We start from the raw sequence: 7500 nt of genomic DNA on the forward strand, positions 1-7500 counted from the left end.
AATGGATCAGGAGATGGAAGGTTAAGAGGGACAGGGACAGGGACAGACAGAGAGTAAGAAAAGAAAGGAAGAAAGTAGAGAGGAAGTGGGAGGGAGAAAAGGCGATGTTTTTGTTGTTTTCAACCCCCCTAAGAAAACCGTGCCCCTTTTTTTTTCAACCAGACCCCATAAAGAAAATCCCTTTTCAAACAGTTGATAAATAACCTAGGTTAATTAAATTCACTTAGTTTGATTTAAATTTACCTTGTTTGATTTGTCTTCACCTAGTTTGATTTAAATGGACCTGAATTTAATTTCAACCTGTAACGTATACCTTATGCTGTGCTTCTCATGCATTGTTGTTTTAAATCTAGGTAACATAAAATCATCTGAGTGTTTTAAGTTGTATTTACCCATATTAGAGCTAAACAGATCTGATATATCATGTGGAACTGAGTTTTTCTTGACTTTTTTTATCATTAATACAATGTATAGCCAAATCCCGCAGTCTTCAATTGCGTAATGTTGGAAGCTTTGGCATCCTTAAGAGTGTACATACCCTTTCTTGTAAACGCTTGAGTTTTCTGTCATCTGATTCACAACAAAGTTCCATACTATATGGCAATATGTACTTTGGGGCAATATGAAAGCTTTGTATATAGTTAATTTGGCAAGCATTGGTATCATATTTCTAAATCTCGTGAGAACTCCTACTGGTTTGGCCCCCGTACTACATATATCCTTAATATGGTTCCAAAAGTTTAGTTGGTCATCGATAGTTACCCCTAATAAGTTAATTGTGGGGCTATAATTTATATTACATGTTCGTTATGTTAATGTTCATCTCCTTGTTCTTGTGCTTTGGTTCGAGAGTCATAGTCGCAATTTATCATGGTTGCACTTAAGTAGGTTATGTTGGTACCATTCTGATGTCAATTTCCCTTCATCGTTTAAGACCTTTTCCACCTCCTCAACTTTTTCTACAGAATAGTAGATCTGATGATCATCGACATACATTTCCAGGTTACATCTGTTTATACTGTGAACAAGGAAGTTTTGGAAATGTTCCACAGTAATTGATCCCAAGTTAGACCCCTGGAGACATCCTCTAATAGCTTCTTTCTATTCACTCTGTTCCCCCAATCCTTACTCTGTTTTTCCTTTCGTAAAACTAGGATTTAAGCATTTCTATCGCTCCATCTGAGAAATCATAGGCCCTTAACTTCACCAGTAATAGTGGTGGATAGATCAACAGCTTTCGATAAATCCGTTGATAGTACACCAATAACATTTTTACTATCCATTCCCCCTCTCCATTCCTTCAATAACTTGATTAACGAGGTCTCACAGCTGTTTGTCTTGCTATAGCGGTTAAGCTGTCGTACTCCATAAACGCTGTGATTTGTCCTCAAAGAACTTTCTCAAAAACTTTACGTACTCCGCTTACAACTGTTACTAGTCTATAATTGCTCACGTCTCCGGGATTGCCCTTTTTGTACACAGGCACCCAATCACCTTTTTTCAATTCGGTAGGCCAGAGGTTCTTCTCAATACAAGGTATTAAAAAGTCTGGTCAACGATGGTGCCAGAACTTTACTGAATTAACTGAAACACTTTCACTGACTTTGCTAAAGTTAAACGTTGGTCCATCGACAATTCTTTTATATTCGCGTTTGTATCCAAAACTATTGTGATCACGCAGTTATTCTGCATTTACTTCCAACAAGTATGAATCTCCAATCTCCGTCGCCGCTTCAGTAAAGTAGTCCACAAAGGAATTAGCCACCGGTTTTTGATCTCTTGTGTAATAGGCCAATCTCGATATATTAAAATTCAGGTCTAAACAAAAGACATCATCTCGAGGCTCTGGGGAATGAATATAAGGATTTGTATGAGTTTATTCCCCAGAGCCTCGAGACAATGCCTTCTGTTTTGGACTGAATTTAAATATATCGGAATTGGGCTATTCTCCTAGGACTCTAGGAATATAGTGCTGTTATTGAGGTCTTTTGACTTAGAAACGTTACAAAAAAACACACTTATCCTTCATATCTTCTGTCATTGTCCTCCAGCATTGGCTTGAGCGACCTTTTTTTTGGTTGTGAGTAAAACGCGTAACGGCGTAACGGGTAACTGTGTAACGGGTTTTTTTTTTTTTCATGTTGTTTGTTTGTTTTTTGCTGTTGTTATTGTTGTTGCTGCTGTTGATTTTGTTTGACTGTTTGCCTTTTTTTTCTTTCTTTGTATTTCTAAGTGAAAAGATAATGTGAACATTGTTATTCATGATTGACGGGTTTTTCCCGCCCTTTGGCCAAATTTACCGCATTATCCGGAGGCACTAAATCCTACAGTACGTCAGCTCTTTTGGCTTTATCGGATGGTTTTTTTATGTAAACAAGGGATGACGGTTAAACTCAGCGGGTAGCGAGTTTACTTTGACGATACTCTGTGTTTGACCGCAGGTAACAAAAGACCGGACAACATGACAAAAGCGCCAAGATATCTGGGGGTTTAGCGTTGTGTGACAGACATCCCAAGAAACGAAATGGGACTAAGATAAAATCCAACAAATAATAATTGAATAGGTCAAATTTGGCTCCTCCATTCCGTGTGGTTAAAGGAACATTGTACACGTATAAAAAGTTGATATTTTTAATATATATCAATTTTTTGTTCTGTTTTTCTCATAACAAGAACCAGCGCGGGCCACGTCTTTATTTACCTTTTTTTCTGTGTTACGGTCTTTTTGGTTTTAAAATAAGTAACCTCAGCGTCAGAAAAAAACATGAAAAAAAATCCCGTTACCCAGTTTCTCGTTACGCCGTTACGCGGTTTTACTCGTTGTAGCCGTATTCCTCCTAGTCTCGCAACTGGGCCGAGGGGAGAATGGTCGCTCTATCACCATTCTCCCCTCGTCTTGGTTGCGTGACGAACTAAAGCGTCATTAGGGACTGCAGTCCATATTCCTCCTCTATATTTCTTCTCAAGCTGACGATTTTCCTCTGTCGGCTTCCTCACAAATCTTTTGGAAAATTTTCGATTCTTTCTGAATGCATCTTTGGTACGGAGTGTCCTCGGCTCTTACCGTTATTCTCTTCGATGGAGCGTGCTCCTCCAAAACATTGAATAATGCGATCAAAAATAAGACACAAACAGCAGTGATAAACATATTGAACTTTTTCATTTTGATAATTACTTGACGTTTCGTATGTGCTCTACATACATTTTCAAAAGTAACCGTTGAAATTTAAAACAGCTATTTATATATAACAAATCGGACAAATTTATATATAACAAATTTATATATAACAAATTTATATATAACAAAATTATTATTATTATATATTTTACTGTTAAGTATTTGCTGTTAAGTATTTACTGTTAAGTAATTTATATATAACAAATTTATATATAACAAAATTATTATTATTATATATTTTACTGTTAAGTATTTGCTTAATCTAGGTTCCAGTCCCCTCATCCGATTTGTTATATATAAATAGCTGTTTTAAATTTCAACGGTTACTTTTGAAAATGTATGTAGAGCACATACGAAACGTCAAGTCATTATCAAAATGAAAAAGTTCAATATGTTTATCACTGCTGTTTGTGTCTTATTTTTGATCAAACTACGATGGCCCAAGAACAAAAGTATTGAATAATGCGTTCCAGTAAAAGAGCATTCATAAAAACTTGTTGGGGTGGTGGATGGGGGGGGGGGGGGGGGGGGGAATGATGAGAAATTATGTATTATCTAAAAATATTGGAGGACCCCTACATGCTGCATTAAACATTTTCAGGGACCTCCTTTTAGTATCCCTAAAATATGAGCCACCCCCAACTTACCTTCCCTGTCCACAAACCAATAAATTAGTATAGGTAATCGCATGGGGCCGAGTAAAATTAAGGATTAATATCACGCGTGTTTTCAGAAGTTGCTGAAATTGCCCGAGTCGCGAAGCGACGAGGGCAATTTCAGCAACTTCTGAAAACACAAGTGATATTAATCCTTAATTTTACGAGGACCCATTGCGATTACTTGTTAAGACGAGATTTTTTTGAACATCGAGCAATAAAGCGCGCCAGCGGCCAAAAATCCCATAAGAGCTTGCGCGCATCTTACTTTCAGGACTTGTATCGTCGGCCATATTTTGTGTCGCGGTGGAAGAGCACATAGAAGTTGTGTTGAGTGCAAGCGATTAGCCAACCATTTTGCACAGGTATTTCATTCAGTCACTTCGGAAAGATCTGTAAAGCTTTGAAAAACGTTTTGTTTTGAAGCGGTGAATTTATCATATTTAGTTTAACCTTCTTGCAAGGTTATAACCAGTACGCAAATTGTTCGAAAAGATCTTTCTGCCGTAAGATTTCGAGTTCTCCGACTCTGCTAATAAGAGATCCAGTCTAGAATTAGTGTGTCAAGACTTGCTTTTGGACTATCTTGAGATTGCAAACCTAGGATGAATTCTTATTACACTTCTATTAAAATAGTGTGAACAGTTCTTTTGTCATTGCCTTGTCTGTGACCGGTGATCTGATATTCGAGTTAGAGGTAGTCAAGTTGATGTGGAAGCAGCTTCTGTCACTTGCGTTACGGTTCAGTGAGGTTTCCTACAGATCGTTTTCGGACTGCTGTTGTCGTTACAGCTGGGTGTACTCTATCGCTAGACCTTGCAAAAGGTAATTTTGTCCTTTTTTTTTTTTGAAAGGTATCGAGTATTCGTGGATAGGTTCCTTTAGAGTTGATTTTCAGCTTATCTCCCGCACACTTCTTCCGTAAAAAGGTTCGTGAGACCCCCAGTGTTTAAGTGTTTCCTTATCAGTTCCCCCTTTAGAATTACACATTAAGATTGTGTTCAGCTTAGCTTCAATTGTCAACTTTCAATTTCGATTGTTGAGTTGAATTTATCATAAAATTTGCCACAAATGTTTCATTTTCCAATTCACTAGAGTTAAGTCTAGCTTATATCAAAGTTAAAAAAAAAGAGTTATTGAAGGTTTGATCTTTGTGAAGAATTGACAAAAAAAAAAAAGAAAGGAACTAGTCCCAGCTGAGCCTCAGAGATTGTAAACAATGTCTTCATCAGTACTTACTTATAGTATATGTAAAAAACCTACAAGGAAGAATCTCGTCCCATAAATGATGTTAAAGGAAAAATGTCAAGCCTGTAGGAATACCACTATCCACCTCTGATGTTCAGCGTCCAAATGCACAACTCCCCTGTACAAGCTAAAACATTTAAAGTCTACCAAAGTCCACTTATGTCCAGGTTTGACCCTAATTAGATACACGCCCAATTTTGACATCCAACAGTGTCCCTTTAAGTCTAAGCATTTGCTACCTATTTTCAACAATAAGGTAAGAGTAAAGGTCAGCATTATTTTTAGCTTTGGGTAAATGCAGCAGCTAATCTTCACTTAAAGAGTAGCATTTGGGGGACACTTTGTGACATAAATTGTCTGTATTCTGAGACACAAGTGATGTTGAAGTTGGCGAGAAGAGCAAGGGGACACTTCGTGACGCTTCTTGAAATCCGCGTGCATCTAATTAGGGTCAAACCTGGACATATCTCCCAAAGTCATTAGATGATTTGTTCCCTGAAGCTAAGAAAACTTTTTTGGAAAAAAAGTTTGGCTGTGTGGCCCTCATAAGCAGTTTAAGGTGCTGTGGTGCATGTTATGTAAGGTAGCACAGGCTGTCACCCAGTGTAAACAAAAGTGTTCCACAGCCCCTGTCTGCAAACAATTCTATTCAAAATCAAGTTGGTTGTGCCCCAGTGTCATATGAACTGATGTCAAAGCGAACTCAGCAGAGGATTTGAAACAAACTTTAAAACTGCACAAGGCAAAAAGTGGCTGAACTTCAAACAGAAGTTGAAAACATGGGTGCCTCAAATGAACAGATCTGCCAGGAAATTCTTGAAGGCCAATTTGATGGGGTAAACTTTCCTTCTTTTAACTCACATGGTAAAATTCTACCATACATATTCTACCTTACTAGTTGGTTTTTCAGTTTATTTGGATTGGTAATGAAAAGATGAACACAATTCAAGGATCTCCCAAGCCCACGAAACTGAAAACATGGCATACTGTCATGCTTGTATAACAGGGTAAAAGTTACTACTGGTAACCCTACAAAATACAGTAAAGACCCACACATAAGAACCTAGAATTTTCGAGGTCAGGCAGAGCAGGTTCTGATATTTTAGGCTATTTTTTCATAATTCAGGCTGATTACATGTAGTTTCTTAATAGGTTCTTATTTCTCAGAGCAACAACAATAAATTTCTATATTTTATTCATAAGATATGTAGACAGTATTGCACTGTAGCTTTATGGAAAACATATTTCTAGAGAAAATCCAATAAAATGCCATTCAAAGAAAACATATACACAATAGACCTAATCGGCTAACTCAATGTTGTACCCAATTCAAATCTCCCGAGATTAAGATTCTTTGTGTATTGTATTTGCATTATAATGTACCATTCATATTTAAATGATAGGGAAATACCTGAAACAAAACATTTTATTCTCAAAGGGTTTGAATTGGTACAACATTGAGTTAGCCGATTAGGTCTATAAAAGGAGTTTTTTCGAGGGTGATTTTTTTGTAAAAGTACCTCTTTTTCTTTGCCAGGCTCTGCAGGTTCTTATATTTTTGGGTATTTTTAAAATGCCAAATTTCAGCCTGTACTAGGTTCTTATGACATTGTGTGAGTTTGTACTGTATGCATTATTCCCTAAAATAGAAAACTAATCCAGGCTATAAAGAGTACTCTTTTTGCGTTCTAATAATCAGATCAGAGTCAGTAATTATTACTGACTACAACGTCAGGACATTTTTCCTTTACCTTTGATAATAAAAAAATAAGATCACAATATTTTTCACCTCTATCAGTACTTTGCACGAATACTGGCTTTAGCAATGTTTTGGAAACATGATTGTAAACATGCGAACCTCACTCTCTAGGAGGTGTATCTTACTAGAAGTAAAAAGTAAAATGTCTTCACTTCTTTCAAATTCCATTCAGGAAAAAGTGAATGCAAATGCTAACATCATGGAGGGCTTAGCTCTCAGCTACTCCAGAGAGAGACCTGGAAGTCCCAAATGGGTTGAACTGTTGAACTGTGTGGCACAGCAATACACAAATAAGGAAATTAAGCAAATGTTCAGGTTTACTAACAGTCGAGGAGAAGAAATATCATGCACAGACTACGAATTAACAAAAGCTAGACTTTATAGTAAGATGTATGGTCCAGGAGCAGCACTTCCGAAAGTAAGACGCCAATATAGTCATAAACTTCCACCAGAAACCATTGCTTTTGTCTTAGAATTTATCCATCATCTAGACAGTGAAGAGTATTCATCTTATAAAAGTGGCCCCTGTGATGGAAAACAAAAATCATGGATAAGTGAATTATTAGGGGGAGAAAATCAACCTGTTTTGTGGTTCAATTAATTAAGCAAAACAAGTCTGCCTTTTATGACAGATATACATTGTAAACAGGAATGTGAAC

The 7500-nt window shown here is 37.0% G+C and overlaps 1 long non-coding RNA gene across 1 annotated transcript in view; it reads right to left on the bottom strand.

Moving 5' to 3' along the window:
• Window positions 1-5692: 5692 nt before the first annotated feature.
• LOC138015729 (uncharacterized) overlaps window positions 5693-7500 on the bottom strand; it is a 3617-nt gene continuing 1809 nt past the window's right edge. The window contains exon 3 of the long non-coding RNA XR_011125621.1: window positions 5693-7366. This is a non-coding gene — a long non-coding RNA (uncharacterized lncRNA). The remainder of the gene's footprint in view (window positions 7367-7500) is intronic.

Source organism: Montipora capricornis, chromosome 9, assembly GCF_036669925.1.
Source record: "Montipora capricornis isolate CH-2021 chromosome 9, ASM3666992v2, whole genome shotgun sequence".
Taxonomy (NCBI): Eukaryota; Metazoa; Cnidaria; class Anthozoa; order Scleractinia; family Acroporidae; genus Montipora; species Montipora capricornis.